The 22796-nt window shown below is 42.0% G+C and overlaps 1 pseudogene; it reads right to left on the reverse strand.

Moving 5' to 3' along the window:
• Positions 1-22796, reverse strand: part of LOC120840859 — a 120287-nt pseudogene that overhangs the window by 43136 nt on the left and 54355 nt on the right.

A 22796-nucleotide genomic window follows, 5' to 3' on the forward strand; every position in this document is an offset into this window, starting at 1 on the left:
TTTTTTCAGTGGAATGTGATTGATAACCAATATGGCAGTGATCACTTCCCTACTGAAAAAAAGACATTTGAAATTCAAACGGGTGGCAAACTGGTAAATCAAACGGGTGCAAACTTGTCGACCCGTTTGGATCAAACGTGATTATGGGATACGGGCAGCCGTTTGAAACGGTACCCGCTCGAAACGGTACCCATTTGATACAGGTGCCCGTTTGAAACGGGTGCCCGTTTGATACAGGTGCCCGTTCGACCTTGCACGTGACCACACTTTTGAGCGTGCCTTTTGAATCGGGAAATTATGCGCTAGCCCTAAACGGGAAACGTCTGGTAGGTTGGTTATCTTAAACTTATTTAAGACGTTCCGAAACTCATAAACCTATTTATAACATGAAGGAAACACGTAGAACAAATGTGCTCGCGTAGGCGCTTGCAAATGGACAGGAAAACAGACACAAAAGATTGTTTTCAATTCTCCTCAAAGTTTATTACGTCTTTTGTAGACAAGTACAAACGTGCAAGCGATCTGTGAAATGTGAGTGGCACTCTAAGCTTTTATACAACTGAGAAGATAGCAAACCAAACAAGAACCGAGGTAATTCTAGACTATGAAGGTAGACTTTCGGGAAATTATTCGCCCGGCTGCCGCGAGAATAGTGGCCGCATAATTATATAGATAATCTGGAAGAGTACGAGCAGAAGAACGGTCAATCGTTGCCAAGAAGTAAGGTTGCAGTGCACTTACCATAAAAATAGCGGACTTGAAAGATGTAATCCGCGATATTTGTCGACACGGTCAAAGCAGGACAACCACACAAACACAAATGAGAGGGAACGGCTTCTTGGAAGTTTCAACACGATGTGGCGCACAAGCTGTCAGTTGCCGAACTCAACCAAACCGCAAGATTTCCTGACTTCTTTGAAGAATCGCTTGTTGCCGATATAGGCGTAGGACTTTTCGAACACTGATAGCTTTGGTGCACGTGCAATACGTTGTCGAGAGACATCCTAATAAGACCGCGGGGTTAGGCGACAGGTCGAAGCAGGTGGACGCGCGAAGGTCGAGCTGGAACTGACAACAAGCAGACAAAAAAAAAAAAAAAAGCGGCTGCTCGGCGCATTCTTCCGGATATCGGTGCTTATCAGCGTGTAGCTCGCGCGCGGCTGCAGGTCACCTGATGGGTGACAAGAGAGGAGGGAGGGGGCGAGGACCACAGGGACGGCCCCTCCCCCTCTCCCCAGGCATTCCAATGAGATGTGTTTTTGTAACCTCGAAAGAAAAAAAAACACGCGCGCGCGCATTTTAGCACGCTCGAACCTTGGAAATGGCGGCGGGGCGGCCAGAAGCCCGGCTTGCGCCCGAGCGAAGAAAGTACTAGTTTTACTGCTGCAACGGCGGGCGTGCTCTCGCAATGCTCGATGTTCTTGCAACCGCGTGTACGCGTGCTACCTTCGCTGCGTCTTGAATTAAAGTGAAACGGAGTCTAGACGTACATTCGTTCACGCGGTCGCGTCTTCTGCGAGAGAGATTCGAGCTGAATAAGTAAATTGAGGCAACAAAGATGGACAAAGTTTTAAAGTTCTGTCAAAAATATCGGCTCACCGACGCCCCGCGTTTACGTAAAACAACAACAAAAAAGGTGTTATTTTTAGTTGCAATATAAGCGAACATCAGCGCAATTGAAATATAAATTTAATTGCTTGCATTACGCGGACGATCTGAAATCGATGAACCGGCGCTCCCAGCCTTCCGGAAACATTGGCTGCCACGGATGAAACGCTAGGCATGCCCACGCCGCCGATCTGTACGTTCAGTATCAAACGGGCTCCTGAGAGCCGTTTGATTAAACCGGTACAGTTTGCAACATGGTCACCGGTTTGAGCAAACGTGCGACAACTTTGCCCAAACGAGTTGCCCATTTGTCCAGACGAGCGACCCATTTGCCCAACGAGCGACCCGTTTGACAAAGGAGTGACCTGTTTGTCCAAATAGGTGAGCGTTATGGGTCATACGGGAGACCCCTTTGAGCCATACGGGCGACCCCTTTGACAAACTGGTGACCGGTATGGTTAAACTGTTACCGGTATGGACCCGTTTATTTTCATATAGGCGGCAAATGTTTTTTTTTTTTTCAGTAGGGTTCCCGGTTCACCTGGCCCCAACGCAACTCCCGCCGAGATTGCAATCGCGTCCTCCCCGGTGGAGGCTAGAAACCGCAAACTGGGAGCTTTTTCAAAAGACTGCTGTGTTCTCACATGACCTTCTTGACACGCTTTCTGTCGATGAAGTTACTGACCACATGACAACAATCTTAATTGAGGCAGCACGGGTTTCGATCTCCCAAACGACAGGCTATTTACCTAAACATCCTAAGCCTTGGTGGAACGATGAGGGTCATGAAGCAAAGAAAACACAAAATAAATTCTGGGGAATTCTGCGCCGATATCCAACAGCTCTAAATGTCTTGTCTTTTAAGCAGAAGCAAGCTTTCGCACGCTATGTTCGAAAGCGGGAAAGAAGTCCTGGATTGGCTATACCTCCTCCATCAATAGCTCCACACGTGTCAAGGTTTTCTGGGACAGGCTCAGGAAAACAGACGGGGACTACCGTCAGTATTCAATTCCCTTAATTTCGTCACCAGATGGTGATACCCCCTCCTCAGTGGAAGAGCAGGCTAACATTCTGGGCAGGCGTTTCCAAAGTATATCAGAATGTGGAAATTAAAGCACTAACTTTTTAAGTCACAATGCGAGGGCAGAGAAGGTTAGGCTTGTTACTGCTAGCAGCAACAATAAAGAGTATAACCAGCTTTTTACAGTTGCTGAGCTGCGTCACGCTCTTGCATCATGAAAGCCTTCAGCCCCAAGTTCCGATAGAGTAAATTACAGCATGCTAACCCATCTCGCTGATTCATCGTTTGATCTTAATTTTTTTAATCGTGTATGGAGAGAAGGGCAGCTACCCAATGAGTGGAAAAAAGCCATTATAGTCCCCTTTTTAAAACCAGGAAAAGACAGATCTAATGCCTCTAGTTACCGCCCTATTGCGTTGACTAGTTGTCTGGGAAAGACGTTTGAGAGACATGTAAACAACAGGCTCGTTTTTATTTTAGAAAGCAACAGTCTTTTAAGTCGTTTTCAATGTGGTTTTCGCGCTTCGAGGTCTACAACTGATCACCTTGTCCGCCTTGAAACTGGTATCAAAGAAGCTTTTGTCAACAGACAGTTTTACCTTTCTGTGTTTTTTGATCTCGAGAGGGCCTATGATACCACCTGGCGGTATGGCATTTTACAGGATCTTATGCATGTTGGTATACGGGGAAGAATGTTCAACTGCATTGCCAACTTTTTAAAGGATAGAACCTTCTAAGTGCGTTTAGGAACTACACTTTCTGCTTCTTTTGTTCAGGAGAATGCTGTCCCTCAGGGCTGTGTTCTCAGTGTGACATTGATTCTCTTGAAATCAATTCATTGTCACAGGTGATACCACCAAATGTTATGCACTCGTTATATGTCGACGACGTGCAGATCTCGTACGCATCTTGTAATCTCTCCATTTGCGAGCGCCAATTGCAGATGACTATCAATAGAATGACGAAGTGGGCCGATCAAAACGGGTTCAAGTTTTTGACAGAAAAGACTGTTGTTGCCTGTTTCTCCCAGAGAAGAGGCCTATTTCCGGACCCCTCGCTGCATTTGGCAAGGGCAGTGCTGCCAGGTAGAGCCGAACATAGGTTTCTCGGCGTCACCTTTGATAAAAAGCTTACTCTTGGTTCACATATTAAATCGCTCCGATTGAGATGCCAGAAAAAGCTAAATATGGTGAGAGTTCTTTCGCACAAGTCCTGGGGTGCAAATCGGGTCTGTCTTTTGCGCATTTACAGAGCAGTTGTACGCTCAACTTTGGACTACAGGTGTATCGTGTATGGGTCCGCCAAAGCAACAACTCTCAAAGGGTTGGACCCCGTCCACCACTAGGGTATTCGGCTTGCAAGGAGGGCATTTCGTACATCACCGGTTCCTAGTTTATATGCAGAAGCAAATAAATGGTCTCTTGAGAGGCGCAGGCTGTTTCTTAGTGTTCAGTACTCTTTGCGAATTCGCTCTTCGCCAAACAATCCTGTCCACTCCATCATACAAAATATACAATATGAACGCACCTTTCAGAATAGACCATCTTTCACTAAACCTTTTGCTTTACGCATAAAAACACTGACTAAACAGCATAGCCTTGAAGCACCTGGTCCTTTTGTTGAACTCCAGCAACCGCTGGCCCCTTGGAAGAACAGTGATATAAACTGCAATCTCTCATTGACCAAATATAACAAGAAAGTAGTGTCTGCAGATGTCATAAGACAAGAATTTCTCAAAATGCATGCCAGTCATGAAAATTACCGTAGTTTGTTTACAAATGGCACAAAGACTGCAGAGTATGTCGGATGTGGTTTTTTTTTTTCGGAGTTCATTCAGAGTGTTCGAAGAATAAATAGAGATGACACAGTGTTCACAGCTGAGCTCTATGGTTTAATAATGACAGTTGAGCACATTTTGAAACATAAATTCATTAAAACGGTAGTTTTCACCGACTCGCTTAGTGCAGTAAGAGCCCATAAATCTGTAGGAAGGAAAAAGAACCCTCTTGTCACAGATTTACACCGACGAGTGCTTAAGGCACTGGAGCGGAAACTAGCCATTGAGTTCTGCTGGGTACCCAGCCACATGGGCATAGCTGGTAATGAAAAGGCCGATCGGGCTGCCGCAACTTCGGCTGATCGCAATGTTGGTATTTTTTCGATACCAGCTGCTGATTATAGTGCAAAATTACGAATGCAGATAACAAAGAACTGGCAAGAGGAATGGGACACTGACGCTCACAATAAGCTTCACGTCATCAAAAGAACTCTAACTGAGTGGAAAAGTTGCAGGCATCGTGAGCGTTTTTACAATGTTATTTTGTGTCGATTGCAGATTGGACATACACATCTCACCCATGGACATCTTCTAAGGGGGGAAGAGGCACCCGAGTGTGATTTCTGCTCTGAACCCCTAGCTATTTTACATATTCTCTTAGTCTGCACGAAATTTGAAGGTGAACGTCACAAACATTTTGCATTGTTTTACCATGAGCATGTTCCATTTCACCTGATGATTTTGCTAGGGGAAGAGCCTCTCATACGACATAAACAGGTTTATGAATTCTTGAAGGATATTGGCCTTATACACCGTCTCTAAATTTTTGTGCTGCTTTACGAGAGTTGACTATGTTGTCAAGATGTCCTTTCTATTTCTTTATCATAGTTCTGGCGCACTATGGGCTTTGTTGCTGATGCGCCAAAAAACCCCAACTTCATTCTTTCACAGCCTTTTTTGGCGGATGGGAGAGGGAATGATGATGTGTGCGACGAACGGAACCAATCGCCGCCCCCGTAGCTGTTTGGTCTTCGGTAGTGACGGCGGTTGAGAGCAGACGACATCTATAGTCCTTGATTTCCTCGTTCGTTGGAGCGCGTCTTATAGTCATTCTTGGACAAAAAACAACATAACATTCGAGGAATTTCCATTCCCCTTCCTTCGTGAAAGTCCTCCTTCGTGAAAACCAATGGATCTCCGAAAATCGTATAGGAAAGGCAAACAGCCTTTGCTACGACTAGCAGACGACACTGGCGTTCGGCATCCAAGCGGTGGCCCTGACGCCACTGCTCTGCCTTTGAGCGAGGAGCACACGACACCCTTCCCCGCTCTTGCCGGAGGAATGGTGTGAGTAGAAACAGAAATATCCAGTCTTTCTGTCTAACCATCATCCTTCTAATAGCAGTTGGGCGATCTGACGTCACTGCACTCGCTGCGCAGAAAGCAGGTGGACTTTGCACGCCGCATAGGCATATTAAAGCGAATGAATAGACCCTTTTCAAGAATTCGTCAAGCAACATTGGTAATCAACATTTTTTGGGCATGAAGCGTGTTATTGGATCCGAGTGTTCGGCGAATGATGCCGCAGGCCTCGCGTCCATTGCAGGCTCAGAGTACGTGCCCAAACAATGGCGGACAGGCGATGGCGCCCACTTTTGAAAAAGGGTGTATCGCGGATTCCGAGTGGACGCAGCAGAGGCAGAGTGACTCACCAATGAGGTCCCATTCGCCGTTGAAGATGTAGGGGGATAGGTCTCCTCCCTCGTCGCTTTTGACTCGCAGGTCCAACTGGTAGCCGTTGTATGTCCACGAACCGAATTTGAGGTCGCACTTCTGGTCGTCAAAGGGGAACCAAGTGATGTCGATCTTGCACGTGCTTTTAAATATACCCAGTAGGATGTAGTTACAGCTGCCGTTTTGGCGGACAACAACGTTTGTAGGATACGTCCCGTCGAATTTTTCGTCCGCGCTGTGCGAAGAAGAATAAAAAATGTGCGGGAAAACAAAATGAGACACAATTAAAAAGACACACACCGAGGATGTGAGAAAGCGCCACACTCGACCTTCAAAAGTATAACCTCGCAACATGTTCTTTTTTTCTTTTATCGCAGCTATAATGTGTTTAAATTTCGGTTTCTCGTCTTACCTTGTGGGGCTCGTGTCAGAAACAGATAGGTGATTTAATCTGGTATTACATAATTACCTCCTTTGATCCTTGGTTTATACTCCATAGTATATGAAGTTCTACAAAAAAAAAAAGAAATATTCAGTAGGCAAGCACACGAACTGTCTTGAAGCTTTTTGTTTATATCTTAGGTCAACTTGTCGCGCGAGGCAGATAATGCCACCTTAAAAAAGGTGGGACTGAAGAAACTTAAAACGACGACCGAAGTTTTTGATCAACGGAATAGAGATAATGCTATGCTAGTTGCCTATGCTCTATGCTAGTTGGGTCTATGCTAGTTGGGCCGCCTAGCAATATCTCGTTTCTAAGGTTAGGTTAAAGGGACCATGAAACCATTTTGAAATCGAATTTCATCCACCGCACGTCGTAAAAGACGTGAAAAGAAAGCCAAAGCAAAAAACTTGAGAATAAAAAAAATGTCTTTCTATTAAACTTCTAAAAAAAAAAAAGCGGACTCTTTTGTACCCTCTTTCTTTCGAAAGCTCTCTGCCTTTTCACTGCGATGCATCCGCGGTGCCACGGCACATCAGTTAAATCCACATCGGCTGTTAGATCAGAGCCTACCCCACCAGCACCGCGATCATAAACAATAAATTCCTGGAGATGGTTTCTTAAAAGTTGTGTTAAAGATTATTCTAGTCCCCATTCTGTTGAATAATTAGCGATGTGACGGAAATTGCCGAATTTTATAATACTCGGGCCATACACCATCTATGGTGTGGTAAATGAAGCAAGAAAAATATCAGACTGCGCCTGCGCATAGTCGCTTGCTGCTGAAAAACATGAGGTCGGCGGTGATGATCGACGAGGTCGGCGTGGTGGAAGCTCATCGTTCCGCGTAGAGCGCTATGCTTGCTTGAATTCTCGTCGCGGGTCGCTATGATAAGCCAACACGTCCTAAAAGGAAAGATCATCTACTCGTGCAGGGATATTGCGGCGGCACCCTCAAGACAGCACAAACGCTCGTGCCGTCGTCTTTGTATACTTCGAGTATACAGTGGTGCTTTCTTAGCTTTTGTGTCCTCGAGCATCGCCCGGCTTTCTTATTTTGCGCATTCCATGCGTGTGATCAGGTTCGGGATATTACTGGTGCGTACGGTATTTGAAGACGTGTACGAAGGATGCGAATGTTGACGCGGTTTTTTCACCCGAGAAAAGTGATTAGTGTTAGTATTCCTTGAACGATCGCAACGTCTATGTGATCACGAAATCACATTTTTACATGGCTATATTTTTTGCTAAGATTACATTGTCTTTTGCAGTCGTAGGGTAGGCGTGCGACCACATTTGTACGATCAGTAAAGTCGTGTTTTAATGTCCTGATCGTTCAAGACGGCATGCTGCATTATTATATTTTATTTTTTGAGTCACTCTCTCCCGCGAGCCTATCTTGACAAAATAAAGGTTAATTAAGCTTGAGCCCATAGGATACTCTGTGCAGATTCCGCCACGCCAGTGAGTGACAGCGCCTTCCCTAATTTTTAGAGATATAGCGGAAGCGGCTAACGGCGGCGGAAAAGCGGCTGTCGTGCTGACGACCTCCCGCGCATGCGTATGGGACCAATCCCATGCTGCCGCTGCAGCGCAACATATCTAATTGAATTTCGCTCAGCTGCGATGTGTCCACGGCTATCGCGGTGAGGAGAGGCGCCGATTGTGAAATTATGTCGGTGGCATCGGTGCCACCAGCGCAGTAAAACCTACCGGCACACCGCCAGCTCTCAGTTAACGCTCCCATCCTCCTACTGCCAAGAGAACTTCCGTTTCCGGTGACAGGGCACGTCACGACCGTCAAAATTACGCTGCGGCTTCTTTTGCGATGAGTAGGAGAGTAAGAAAAACTCAATATTTCAATAATTGTTCGTGTAGAAGTTAATAAACCGAAGCGAAAACGGATGCCTGTTCGGCGTTTAGTGAACATTGAAGGTTTAATGTAAAAGTTGTTTCTCAAATGCAAAAAAAGGTAATTTCATGGTCCCTTTAATTCCAGATTTGTTGCTTCTACTAGTAAAAACTAATAATCCAAAGACAAATATAGTGGCTTAGTTATCTCTCTCTCTCTCTCTCCATATATAAATATATATTTTTTTTATTTGCCCTCTATCGACCAACACACTGTTTACAAACAAGCCCGCCCTCTATCGACCAACACACTGTTTACAAACAAGCCCGCGTTTGCCCACCAGGCGAGGGCACTGCGCGCGCGCAGAAACCACGCTCGGCCTAGGTGAATCACCTGCGCATGCCCAGTGCCGACAGCAGCGCCACCGCAGCGACGTGACGTCAGAGAGTTGAGTTGGTCTATAGCAGTGCCGTTACAGATAAGAGTGTGTCATACCAAAACACGCTTTAAAAAAAAAAAACGCGTGGCAGCGATATTTATGGTAAAATAAAAATTATAATGTATAATTAAAGCAATGCAGTTTATTTCTCGTCACTTCTAATTGGAAAACAGTTGGTACAATGTCCAAAAAGGTGATTTTAACTCAAAGGGAACAAAAAAACTGGCAATGTTCCTATGGTCAATGGGCGTCGTAATGAATCGAGGTCTCCACTCATCGACAACTTCAGAAACGCAGGGCGCGTCGCAGCCGATTACATTGTTACATTAGCCGATAAGAACGCAGCAGAACGAATCACAAAGGGCGAGCTTAATAAACCATCAGCTGCATTTCTTAAGCTGTCACTAACTATAGTAATAACAAACTGATTGCAATACCAGTTGCATTGCTATACGGAGCGCAAGTTCGTCCGCTTCTTGCGCAAGGGTTGCAGTGACGTCAAAACGCCGAGCGCTGATTGGCTCTAATCGAAAGGGTAGCGGCTAGATTTCAGTGCTGGCTGCCTTGAGATCTACCCACTGTCCTTCAATCAGAGCCAATCAAGCTTGTCGTTCTTCTGACGTCACCGCAACCCCTGCGCAAGAAGAAGACGAACTTGCGATTAGCTTAGGTTTTTGGAGAGGCGCAACCAAAGATTAGTAAAGGGTAAGTTGGATTTTATTCCAATAACGCTGAAGGTGCAGTGGCAGATGGTATGAAGCCTGAATAACAATTAGAAACAGCTTTGTATTTTGAAATGGACAGGTCAAGACCAGCGTTTCGGGTAGGTCCTGCGCATACTCCAGAATTCCGACATCATTAATACGTAATTTTGTTTCTATAACGATGTGTATGCCCGGGTGTTGGTGCTTCTGGCAGCTCTGTTCCTTAGCCTTATATTTGGATGTATGTGCCTTCGCGAAATATTTTTTATCTCACTCTTGATTACTTTTGAAATCCGATGAATGTTTCGTGCCTTTAAACGTTGACAGGTGTCGCAAAAGTCAAATCAGATCTTTAATTTAATTTTCTTCTTATAACCTTCGCTGAATAGCAAAATAGTCATTTTAACTGCGCTCGAGATATAAAGTTTACGAAAAATATATACACAATGAAAAAAGTAAAAAACTTAATACAAACAAATTATCCTCTTTTTTTCTTTTTAAACGCCAGTTTTCGTCAGATATTTTGGTTATTATTAATTACAGAATTGAAATAGGGACGTCGACAACTTGTCAAATGTGTGGCACAGCCTGCTTTTGAACGCCGCCAATAACTGTAGCTCAGTAATTATAATTATTTTCACCTTTCTTTCTTTTTAATTATAGCGGAGACAGTACACTTTCTCACTGGAAAGATTATGAGTTTGCAATTATACGCTTGGAAATCGGGCTCAATAAGTGTTCGCCAATCAAAGTGTGCAAAAAATTGTCATTAAGTTTCTGAAGGCTCATTTTGCTAGAACTCTGTTTTGTTTTTTTGTTTTCTGACGAACACTCGCATTCGAATCAATAACATTTATTAACGTTTTTGTTTAACTTCGAAAAAGCGTAGTGAAGCGTTATTGGAACAAATGCAAAATGTTAGGAGAGCAGACAAACGATGCCTTTCAAATACGTGGCCAGAAGTTAGCGAACAACGCTTGAAAGAATGAATCTGCTTTAAACTATGCTTCAAATTTTTAAACGATAAAATGCATGTATCCTTAAGCTTCTACAGATTTTGAGCTGTCTTTTTGTGAGTTTCTGAGATTGCGTTATCCATTCGTTATAACTTCCTAAATCTCTCCCCAATATGTGGACTTCCGAAAATATGGTCGCTCAGCAAAACCCTCGCAAAGATTGCATCAATATTAAAGGTAACTCTAAACCAACACGTGTATCGTCTCCTTCCCTTTGTTCTGAAAAACGCACGAAAACATGCTACGGAAACGTCTTTACATTTCGTAATATGACCGACAAAGTTTTAGCAGAGTTTCCGACTTAAAGACGTCTCCTTTTACGGCAACTGCTTAAGAATGCGTTGTACGCTAGGATCAGTGAGTTAACAATACAAAACAGCTTACACTTTTGTGTTGTAATAATACTAACGTGTGGCGCGATGGCTATAAGGGTTCTTTACGTTTCTATATCAAAATAGGCGAAATATGCAGATGAATGACCATACAATTGACTTTGAATAAAAGTTACAAAGCTGCCGAAGGGCAAAGTTCGGTGCAGCCTAGGTCTGAACTCCCGATCAGCGTGATTACTGGCGAGGTATACTACATATATCCAGACGCGTCGTGTGGATATATGTGGTATATATCCTGCGCGCGATGTACGCACCATTTAGGTTGCCTCTGTTCACACACAAACACCCGGACACCGACTACAGAAGTAAGGGAAAAAGGGGTTTGTGGATGATATGAGTCAAAAGTTGACCACAACTTTGGCAGATGGTAGTTGAAATCTCGGGGTGGCGTGTGGTACTAAATAGCACCTTTTTTTTCATCATGTTCTTTGCGGCAGTATAAACATTTACATACACTTTTTTCTATAAGACCATACAGTAAAGACAGATCCGTCTTCGTAGAGCAAATTTTATGGCACCACGGATTGCACACATTTCTATTTACTCGGAAGTGACGTGAATAAAGTTGGTGCATCTCACCTGTTGTACATCAGCACGTCGGGTTTCCAAATTTTGCTCGGCGGGATCTGCACTTCCTGCACTCCGTCGTAGAGCTTTGGATCCCAGCGGAGGTTCACGTCAATCCAATCCTTTCGTCGAAAAACAGTCGAGGAACACATTTTCCGTGCCTAAGGGCGCCCGGGGAAGTGAAGGGAAAGAAAGAAAGAAGATGAAAAAACGAAGAGAGGTCGAGAGAAAACAGGTATGAGGGAAGAGAGATAGTAATAGTAGTAATAGTAATCTTTAATAACTAATTCTTAGAGTCAGGATCAAGTTCCAGGTCTTGTCAAAGCCTCAGGGGCTGGTGGGACTAGACCCAGCAGTTGCAGCAAGCTTATTGAAAATGTTCGCATTGTCACGTACACACACTCACACACACACACGTACAAACACAAATCACACACCGATGACATCTTCTGCTCCAGGCGCAAGTTTACATTTCTGACGGTCTTGAAAAAGTGCAGGAAAACACGTAGACTCATCAGAAAATAAACGCACACATACGCAAATACAGTAGCCCGAGAATACAATGAAGACCGTAGTCGTATCGGAAGCAGGAGCGAACTGCCAAAACCAACTCACTTCCTCAAAAAAAAAAAAAAAAGGACGCGCGCGTTTTTTTGCAGTATTGCTTTTCTTAAGGAAAAAAGAAGCTTTTTATACTTTCCAAAAAGAAAAGAATGAAAGATATGCGCAGTCACAGTTACTTTGAAAACTTACACGATTACTTTCATAAAAAAAAGTTTTTCATTTTTTTTTTTCATATTTTCATCAAGAAAAAAAGAAAAAAATCCTAGTGAGGTACAAAATATTTCTTACAATCACGTTTTTAATGATAGCTCAAAACGTGTAAACAAAAAAGTGAACTGAAAAGATTACCTTATAAAACTAAGGTAGAAAAAAAGAAGATGGATGGTCACTGTTTTCGCACATCCGAGAACATGCTTCTCAGACATTTTTTCAACATTTTGTTTGAGTTAATGAAAAGCAGAGATTCTGGAAGACCATTAAAAATTTTCGGGACATAAAATGTGCGCAGACTTTCACCATGGTGAGTTCTCACCCTAGGAGTGACGAAACGTGGAACAGATCGGAGTTCACGAGATGGAGTAGACGCGAGTTTGAAATCACTTTCCCAGAAATGCCGCCAAACGACAGTTTGAAGGAAGAGCGAGTAAAAAGACGGCGACTCAAGTGAAGTGAAGAGGTTAGCATTGGATGAAAAGTCGCTGTTGTATGCGACACTTTTTAGAATCCCTTTTAAAACTCGGTCAATTCTTAAATGCCAGGAGAGTGAACAATTGAAAAAGACAGTTATGCCGTACCTTAGTACGCTGTAAGCTAAGGCGTGCATTATGTTCCTTCTAACTGACAATGGTATAAAACCTTTAATGTGGTACATCATGCACGACACGCTCCTCAACCGTTTACATACGTAAGACATATGAGTGTCCCATGTAAGATCACAATCAAAGTGAATACCTAAGTACTTTACTGAACTAACATATTCGACAGGTCTACAATTACAACATGGACAATTGGAGCTGTGAAGGAATAGTGGAAAAGTCAAACTGACATTTTTTAAAGGATTACGGAAGCAGATCAGTTTTGTTTTCGAAGCATTTACACGTAGCTTGTTTGCCGAAAACCAGTCAATAATTTTGGTTGCGTCTGCCTGAAGCATTTCCATAGCACGCTGGTAAACTAGGTGCCAAGAAAACAAAAGAGTGTCGTCCGCATATTGAAAAATTGTTGAATTTGTCGTTGCCGCAGAAATGTCATTTACGTAGAGGTTGAATAGTAAAGGAGAAAGAATGGAGCCCTGGGGAACTCCAGAAGTAAGGAAAACTTGAGAGCTGCGGACATTGTCGACTGAAACAACCTGTGTAGGATTTGAAAGAAAACTCTTGAGCAATGTAATGAGAGAAAGAGAAAGAAAGATAGAGACAATATAGAAAAGAAACAAAAAAGATGAAAAAAAGAGAGAACGAAATAAAGAAAAAAAATCGAAATAAGGAAGAAAGCAAGAAGGAAAGGGGCAAAGAAAGAAAAATGAGAAAGAGCGAGGCTATGAAAAAATGTCAGGGAAGAGAGTGCCGCCACCACGCGAGGATTATAGAACGTTCAGAAAGTAACGAGAAAGGGAGACAGAAAGCGAAGTAAGGAGGAATTGAGAGAGGCAAGATAAAATCATCGGCAAAAGATAAAGATAAAAAAAGTGAAATTCGGTATTAATTACGGTCAACTGTCCGAGTGATTCTGCTGAAACAATGAATGGGATAACGAGAAACATCGACATGCACGCCAGTTCTGAGAGTGTAATGAAGGAAGCGAAATGTGGTGGCCAATTTGACGAGGGTATGGATTAATGACAATGAAGGAAAAGGTGCGAGCCGGAAGGGAGGGAATCTGAACAACAGCAAACAAATAAGAAACAACGGCAAACAAATAAGTGTTGGTATCAAAGGAGATTCAGAAGAAAACAAACAAAACAAGTTTTCGCCTTCCATTTGATTGCGCTAAATCTCAGTGTGAAGCATTCATTACTCTTGCTTTACAGAGAGTCTGTTCTGCTTATAAGGAGGGCCGCTTTCAGCAAGCCACTTCACAGGGGCGATGCTTGAACCAGATGCTAATCGTTTTTTTTTTTTAAACTTTAAATGCACGAGTAAAACTGCGGCCCTGTGATGAAGAAATTTTGTTGTTAATTGTGATTCTGCCGCTCTGAACTAAAACTAAAAACAAAGGGGCTAAAAGTTTCAAGTTCCCTTCCAGCAAGCAAGCTGTCTTCTCTAATGGTCCAACAGTGCTATCCAGTTTCAGTCTTGTGTAAAGTTAAGTCGCCGTCTCGGCACTGCAGAAGCTAGTGACCTCGTACTCTGTGGTCAGGATGGCCAAAAACGCCTCCCAGGCGTTCTTTCCAGTTAATGACTATAGATAGCTAATTATGAATTCTTTAAATAAAGCAGTAATTGTTGGTAATCGCTTAAGACTGAGCTTTTCTTTTATAAAAACTAAAAAAAAATTGGTATTTTAATTTATTTTCAGAAATTGGAGCTAGCGGAAAGAATTGCTAAAATTTCGTTCTAATTTTTTATGTTCGTTGTCTAAATTACTTAAGAAATCCTTTAAATGGTCGACACCTGCGCATTGGTATATATTGTCGATTTGTTTTTAATTTACGTTTAATCACGGAGTGTTTATGTAAAGAAATAATAACCTTGAGAAATATATGTTCTTTTAAAAACACTGTGCTTTGCTCATTTTACATTATTGCTAACTTGCAAATTCAACGCCGTCGACTTGTTAGTTTGAGAAACAATGAATATAAAACTTTAATTTTTGTACCTTAAAGAAAAGCTTCAGTTTCCTTAAGAAAAACTTTTCTTGCCAGGCCTGTTTCAATAGTCGTCAAATTATTTGTACGTGAAGGTGTAAAATTAATTTTTAAGATAGATCGTCCACAAACAGAGGCAAAGACGACACGTTTGTTAGCAGCGCTCAATGGCGCTTTCAGAATTGTGTTTGAGGCCCACGACACTCAAATGAAAGGCGCTACTCCAGATACGACTCTTGGAGCTGCCTCGGAATATGTATGCCAGTATGTTATCATATTTTGTGAGCTGCATTGTGAGGTGAATAAATATGCTACAGAAAATTTCTTAGTGCTTCGACCCGGCTGTACATGCACAGAATTTTAAATATCCTAAACCTAACCAAAAACACCTCAATCTTTTTCAATGCGCCATAATGTTCGCTGATAAAAAATAAAAATATCGAATTATTTTCGACCGTCTAAGGGCTGTCTAGGACAGTAACTACAATGACCATAAAAATGTGGGGCATTGACTGCCTCGCTAAAGCATTCTACCCGCGGAACTCGGTGCTTTATTAATTGCGCCGTTATGTGCAGACATAGATGGATGGATGTAAATAACTTTACTTATTTATAGAGGTGAAGGCGGTTATGTCCGTCCTCATTCGGCAGTCAGTCACACTTGGTGGCCGGGAGCCCATGTGCCTCGGCGGCCTTGGCATCCCTACGGACCGCATGTAATTCGGTTGTCAGGTCTGAGCCGCGTAGCGCAGCGTCCCACCGCTCCTTTGATCGGAAGGGAGAGGGAGGGACAGGAATAAATTGTGAGTTCAAATGCTCGCGGAGACTTATTGTATGAAAGTGTTGGTTGTAGGAACCTCAGTTTGCTATGTAAGACTGCAAAACCAAACTCGAATTCTTTTTTTTTATGTAATCTACGTAAAGCTACGTTATCGTGCCACTCTTGTACAAAATAGCGATATTCTTTTACACCTAGAACTTTGCTGGAGACAAATTATACTAAAAGGAAACCTAACTTATACAGATTTAAATAGAAGTACTGTAAGACGCCAAAGCAAAGCTGAAATTCAATCTAAGCAAAACAAATATTATATATATATATATATATTTTTTTTTTGCAATGCAAAAACATCCGTTACGTGTGAAAGCAGAAGTGAGTTTCCTCCGCCTGTGATTAGAATACACTAAATAATTTATGGCAATGCAATAGCTACTGCGCAATCGCAGACGCCGAATGGCTGCTTACAGAAACAAAACGGCTGCCTCGCTCTCTGAGAGTATTCGATATTTTTATTTTTGTTTTTACTTTCCCTCTTTGGGTACGAAATAGCAGGCTGAACACAAAGTAAAGATCGAATGACCCTTTGGTAACAGATAAAATCTAACGCCATTCTCCCCAGATGTTTGCCTCTTACCCTCGGAGGATTAAGTGGAACAATAACCTGCCCCCTAAACTTTCCTTCTGGTGCTCTCTCCGGTTGCTTTCATTATGTTCTTTGCTTTATACACGGCATTGTGGGCCTTTTAAGTTTAGTAATGATGGCAGCCTCATGGGGCTCTACGCGTGTGAGATAATGCCGAATAGACCGCGGTTCACATTGCCAATTAATCCATGCTAATGAGACTAGCACGTGGTCCTAGCTTCTTTTTGAAATAAGAATGCCAAGATCCAGGTAATTCGTAATTGCTGTCGTGTTTTTTTATATGTGCGATAATGTGTTCCTCTGCACAAAAAAAATAAGTACAACATTCTTCTGACATACGTGGCCTTCCTTTTTCGGCACAATTTGCCTTTATTTTGTTTAAGATGCATTGTATTCTAGGAAACAGACTGCGGGGATACCGTACTCCAACGTTTTATTTTTGTTTTTTAAAAGGTTATTTAAGAAATAAGGAAAGTTTAGTACCTTCATACCTTCTTATTTTACACGAATTAGGCGATTAATATCAGCTGAATATTGCAAAATATGTTTGAAGAACACAAGTTGATTTTAGAGGCCATACACTAGAGCGCACATATTGCTACAAATGCAAGTGTTTTTTGCGCAGCGATTGAGTCGCCCACACTTGATTTCAACTGAAGACCATGTGTGACGTCCACTGGGATTGTTTTTAATTTTCTAGAGTCCTGGCACGAGCGAAATGCCGAACAAGACATTGTTCCCGCGTCAGTTTTTATGGGGAACGCTACTAGACCTCGTTCATTGCTCCAGAAAATTACACTTTCTTCGCGTGTTTCTCTCTCTTGGGTGGTGTGCGCCGTGGCACCATGCCTGCCCCCTACGTGGTGAACCTGCGGAACAGATCAAGAACAAAATGCCCTCTCGCTTTACAATTTGTTCGCGCAGAAGTTTATGTTAATTTGCGCAAACTCGCTAACCCATCTTTAAATTCCTTTTGACCTGAACCATCGTGATTAATCAATTTCAAACTTTTGGAAAATTGACGAGGAATGCTCTGTCAAAGGGTGGTCAGTCGCTTAAGGCTTTTTGTCACTCTTAATGATATATTAGAAAACATGTTTTATGGCGGCGTAGATTTTATTGATGTCTAAGTGTGCTGTATATATTTTTTTAGTTTAGAATACGGACACTGAAAATAAAAGGCATTGGAATGCCGAGATTCACAAAAAAAATACGGGGGTTGTGAAGATTGAAGTTCAAGGCATCTACTGCTGAACGCTCACAACGAAACTACGAATAGAGTTCAAGTTCGGCGTGAACTAACGCGCTTTGATGACCTGACAATCCGGGACACCGATGGGTAGATTGGTCAGCGAAGGTTGGTCATTAGCATGAAGCACAAAGAGCGCATACGAAGGAACATCGTGAAGGAGGAATTGGTCTTCTAATTTGATGGGGCTCCGGCACAAGTAGCTGCCACTTCAGTCACTCCAGAAACAATCATATCACTGCGGCAGGCGCCGTCGCTGACGTTGACACGAAGAAGCTCACTCCTGATAAGATGCTTCTAAGTTAACTTTAGGTGAAACGCCAGGGAGGTCCTTCAAACACCATTTCTACAAATCCTCCTTCTTTATACGGTTTACTTGACGTCCCGGTCAGATTACACCTGCAAGTCCGGCGTCATCTGGTTGCGTGTTGTCGCCGTCTTCCGTAATTCCCTGCGCGTACCTCTTGCCCGCCGTTATAGTTTCATAAACGACGAAGTTTCTATTCGGAAATTGTAATCTTGATAAGAGCTTAGAGGAAGTCGGCGACGGGCTGTACAATGTTATCCTCTTATGAACAACGGGACGAAAATTCCGCATGGCACCCTAATATATCTCAAGAAATCGAACAGCAGCTGTCATCCTATTATTTGAGGCATACTAGCAATAGCTCAACAATAGGACGGCAACGGTCTATTATATCTGAAAGTACTTTGTAATATTGTTTATTTTCACGTACACTGTTGAATACGCGATGTCCCAGCCCATTTACACCGACTAATTAAAATGCGTTTAGAATAGTCCAGGAATCCAGTGACTACTATCGCGAACAACATGAGAACCAATAAAGCAACAGTAATTTGGGTGCTTCACTGAATAGCCAGCATCTTTTGTAAGAATATTGAGACGTTATTGTCGATACATGATCCTAACAAGACTTGGCTTCACGCTGAGTGGCTGCTACAGATTTCTTCGCCTTATCGAGGCTTTGAAGTTGTATGAATATATTGCTGAATGTGGCACGGTTATTAAGTTCAGTCTTTTATATGAAAATATGAAAATATTCTATCTGACAATGACAACAATGAAAATATTCTATCTTGCTCGGAATGTGGCGACTCTTTTCACTTGGGCGACTGTTCTGGTGTAGCTGAAACGACCTTTAAGTCAAAAGGCGGGAGATATAAAAAGGCCTGGCGGTGCCCTGCCTGCAAACCGGGGAGGTCAAAGGGGAGCCAGCCAGTCAAACTTGACGTAGCAAGCTTGCTTGCGGATATCAACCGCAAACTAGACAGCCTAATACCCCTAAAGGCGACCGTAGACAGCATTGAAAAAAAAATTCAAGAAGTCTCTGACAAGTACGATGACGTCCTAAAAAACCAGGCTCAGCATGATAAAGAAATCATAGAACTGAGTAAGCGTCTGGAAGCTGTGGAAAAAGTGAGTGAGGCTAACGAAATCGACCGATTGAGGCAAGAAATGAACAATCTTGAGTGGCAAAGCAGGAAGTTAAATCTGGAGGTTCACGGCATCGCTACAGCGGAGAACGAGAACTTGCTTGACAAGATAAATCAGGTAGCCTACAGGCTGCAACTTCCACCACTATCGGAGAGTGATATCGTTGCTCTTCACAGATTACCGGCGAAGCCCGAAAATGTGCCTGGTGTAATTGTCCGGTTCACCAGGCAAGCCACGAGGGAGCAGTGGTTGAATAACAGGGAAAAATTGTTGGGGACAGAGCCTAAAGTTTTTATCGTGGAAAACATGACGAAGCAAAACAGAGCGCTCTTTTTGGCGGCAAAATAGTGGGCCAAAAGGACTGGTTTTCGTTATGTCTGGCATCGAAACGGAAGCGTTCTAGTACGAAAACAAGATCGCGAACGTGGTGTTGTCGTAAGAAGCGAAGACGATCTGTTGAGGCTAGAATAAGTAGTGCAGTCTTTCTTTTCCAATTGTTTGTAAACTTGTTTCCTTTTTTTGTTTTTATCGAAACTGCAACTCCATTACTTCCGAATGAACTAAAACGCAAACTTGACCTAGAATGCAATTCTCATTTAAAGTTCTTCTATTGAAATACGCAGTCAGCAGTGAATAAAACGACTGACCTTGAATTACTTTTCGATCAGTTCGGTGCTCTTTTTGATTTAGTCAAGTTTACTGAGACCTGTTATACTGATAGTTCAGATGTTTTCCGCTTACCGTCATATGACACGTATGTTTTAAATCGCACTTCAAAACGCGGGGGAGGATTGGCTGTACTGGTTAAAGACAGTATCGATTGTAATCTTTTGAGTGACTATTAATTTATCACGAAAGATGTCGAGGTATTGTGCCTACAAAATAATCGGAATATTTTTGCTGTTTTCTACCGCCCAACAGATGGTAATGTTTCTGCCTTTTTTGAATTTTTTGAAATATTTTTAGAGTTTGTAAATGAAAATCAATATAACGTTAATTGCGGCGGTGATTTCAATATCGACATGTTTTCGGATAGTGTCTCGCAGAGAGAAATGGAGCGTCTTATTAGTATGAGTGGATGTGTCATTACAATTACAAACCCCGCAAGAGTCACTTTACACTCCACAACTGTTTTAGACTTGTTTATAATAAAATTTCCTAGAGATCAAATTAAGAGCGGAATACTTAGCTGTAGCCTGAGTGACCATCTTCCAATATGTTTATGTGTTAAAGTTCATGTGTCTCGAAATACGGTATAAAATAAACCAATTGTTTACCAAAATATAGATATAAACAGCCTCGAGGCCTTTATACGGGATATCGCGTGTACCATTTGGAATACAATCCTTTTCGAAGATACTGCCGATGGTGCTTATAACGTATTTCTTGAGCAAATTCTTAAGCTATATAAGCATCACTTCACATATAAAATTAAGAATATATCAAAAAAGATCCGTAAACCATGGGTCACCTTCGATTTAGTTCTTAAAATTCGTAAGAAAGACTTACCTTATAAACGCTTCTTTAAAACACGTGACCCCGATGCACTTAAAACATACAAAACCTATTGAAACTGCTTAACTAAAGAGCTAAGAAATGCAAAAAAAGGTTACTACTGCTCTCTTTTTTCTTCCGCGAATGGACGCACTGATGTAATGTGGAAACACATAGGTTCTTTGGTGAAAGGTGCTCCTTCGTCAACTGCCATTGAAATGTTAGTGGATAACGGAGTTACATTAACCGGTGAACAGCTTTCCAATCTGTTTAACGACCATTTTGTAAATATAGCCGTCCATACCGATGGTACCGACGCTTGCAGATACATGTGCCGTAAAAACTGAAGCACAATTTTTTTAGAACCAACTACTGCCTCAGGAATAGTTAACGTGATTATGCACTTAAAAGAATAGTGGTAGCTGCGACGCTGATAGTATGCAGATACGTCAAATTAAGTATGTTGTTGATATAATTGCTCCCGTTTTAAATCATATTTTTAATCTCTCCTTAGCGTCTGGCGTATTGCCAAGAAGGATGCAAGTAGCGAAAGTAACCGTTCTGTACAAAAATGTGATAAGAATGAGTTGGGGAACTGCAGGCCCATTTCTATAGTGCCCGTTTTTTCTAAAGCGTTAGAAAAAATAATTCATCGCCGTTTGGTAGACTTTTCAAATAAAAATGACCTTGTTACTTCCTCGAAGTTTGGTTTTATAAGTAATTGCTCAACTGAAACAGCCTTAATTAGTCAAAAAGAATTTATAGTAAAAAACTTCGAAAAGGGAAACTTGGTTCTCGGGGTGTTTTTAGACTTTACCAAGGCGTTCGATTGTATTAGTCATAAGGTCCTATTTAAAAAGCTTGAAGTTTACGGTATCCGTGGGCAGGCGCTATTACTTCTGCAATCTTATCTAGAGCATCGACAGCGATATGTATCCATCAAAGGTAATTCCTCCACTATTAAGCCTATTACGCCAGGCGTTCCACAGGGTAGTGCACAAGGGCCATTCCTTTTCAACATGTACATAAATGATATAATTAACGTCAATAAGGAGGCAACATTTTTAATGTATGCTGATGATACAAGCATATTTTTTCCTCCGAAACCGCTGATGAGCTAATCGATATGGCTAACTTAACTTTGTCTAGAATTAAGTCTTCGGGTGTTAGTAACTCGTTGACAGTAAACAGTAGTAAAACAAAAGCTGTTATTTTTCGTCCAAAAAATAAACCTGTGGTGGTGTCTAAGCTTCTCCGTTTTAATTCGTCTCGAATTGAAATAGTCAGTTGTTTTAAAACTCTCGGAGTATTTTGTAGTGAAAATATGTCCTGGAATAACCATGTCAACTATATTATTCCAAAACTAGCTCGCGTGGTAGGGACTGTGAATTGCTACCGTTACATATTGCCAAAAAATGTGAAACTTTTGATCTATACCTCCTTGTTTTACTCCCACTTAGCCTACTGCTACCTCGTTTGGGGTACATCAACGTTAACTAATATTCATGAACTATTCATACTGCAAAAGAAAATACTCAGAGGTATACGTAATATACGTTGTGATTTTCACACTGCTGAATTATTTAAGACCTACAGGATAATTGATGTTCACAAATTGTATTCATATCGACTTTGTACCAGTTTTAAGAGTGAAATAATAAAGGGCACACGTTTCTTACAAAATCTTGCATTGTTGGAGGAAAATTCACCAGTATATTCTACTCGTCACGCGGAGAAGTGGAAGATGGTTACTCAGCGAACCAACTATGGCTCTCAGATGCTCCAATTTACTCTTCCAAATTTGTTAAATACTTTGTGCAGTAGTAATGTTTCCCTTGAAAACTTGTCTTTCAAAGACTTGCGTGAATATTTTTGTACGTGATGCATTATTTTCATAAAACGTTGTTTGTTTTGTTTTCTTTTTCTGTTAACAATACCTTCAGCTGCTACTGAATGTGATTTTCATCTTTGTTTCTCGATGCTTGCCGTTGACCACCGTAAGGGGACCAAGGACCAGTCAAGCTGCATATCGGAGCTTTTTTCCTTGGGCTGCCCCATCAAGATTGATGGAAATAAAGATATTATTATTATTATTATTATTACTATATTCCGAACTAAACATCACTCTGAAATACGGCGCCAGGACAAAATTATGGAGGAGATGGTTTGACTCAAAATGAGAAATGTCGTTGAAGCCCATTGAATTACCACTGCGGTTACTGAACTGATAGTGTGAAGCACCCTAGCGCTA

Source organism: Ixodes scapularis, unplaced genomic scaffold (genome assembly GCF_016920785.2).
Source record: "Ixodes scapularis isolate PalLabHiFi unplaced genomic scaffold, ASM1692078v2 PGA_scaffold1__304_contigs__length_218370807, whole genome shotgun sequence".
NCBI classification, from domain to species: domain Eukaryota; kingdom Metazoa; phylum Arthropoda; class Arachnida; order Ixodida; family Ixodidae; genus Ixodes; species Ixodes scapularis.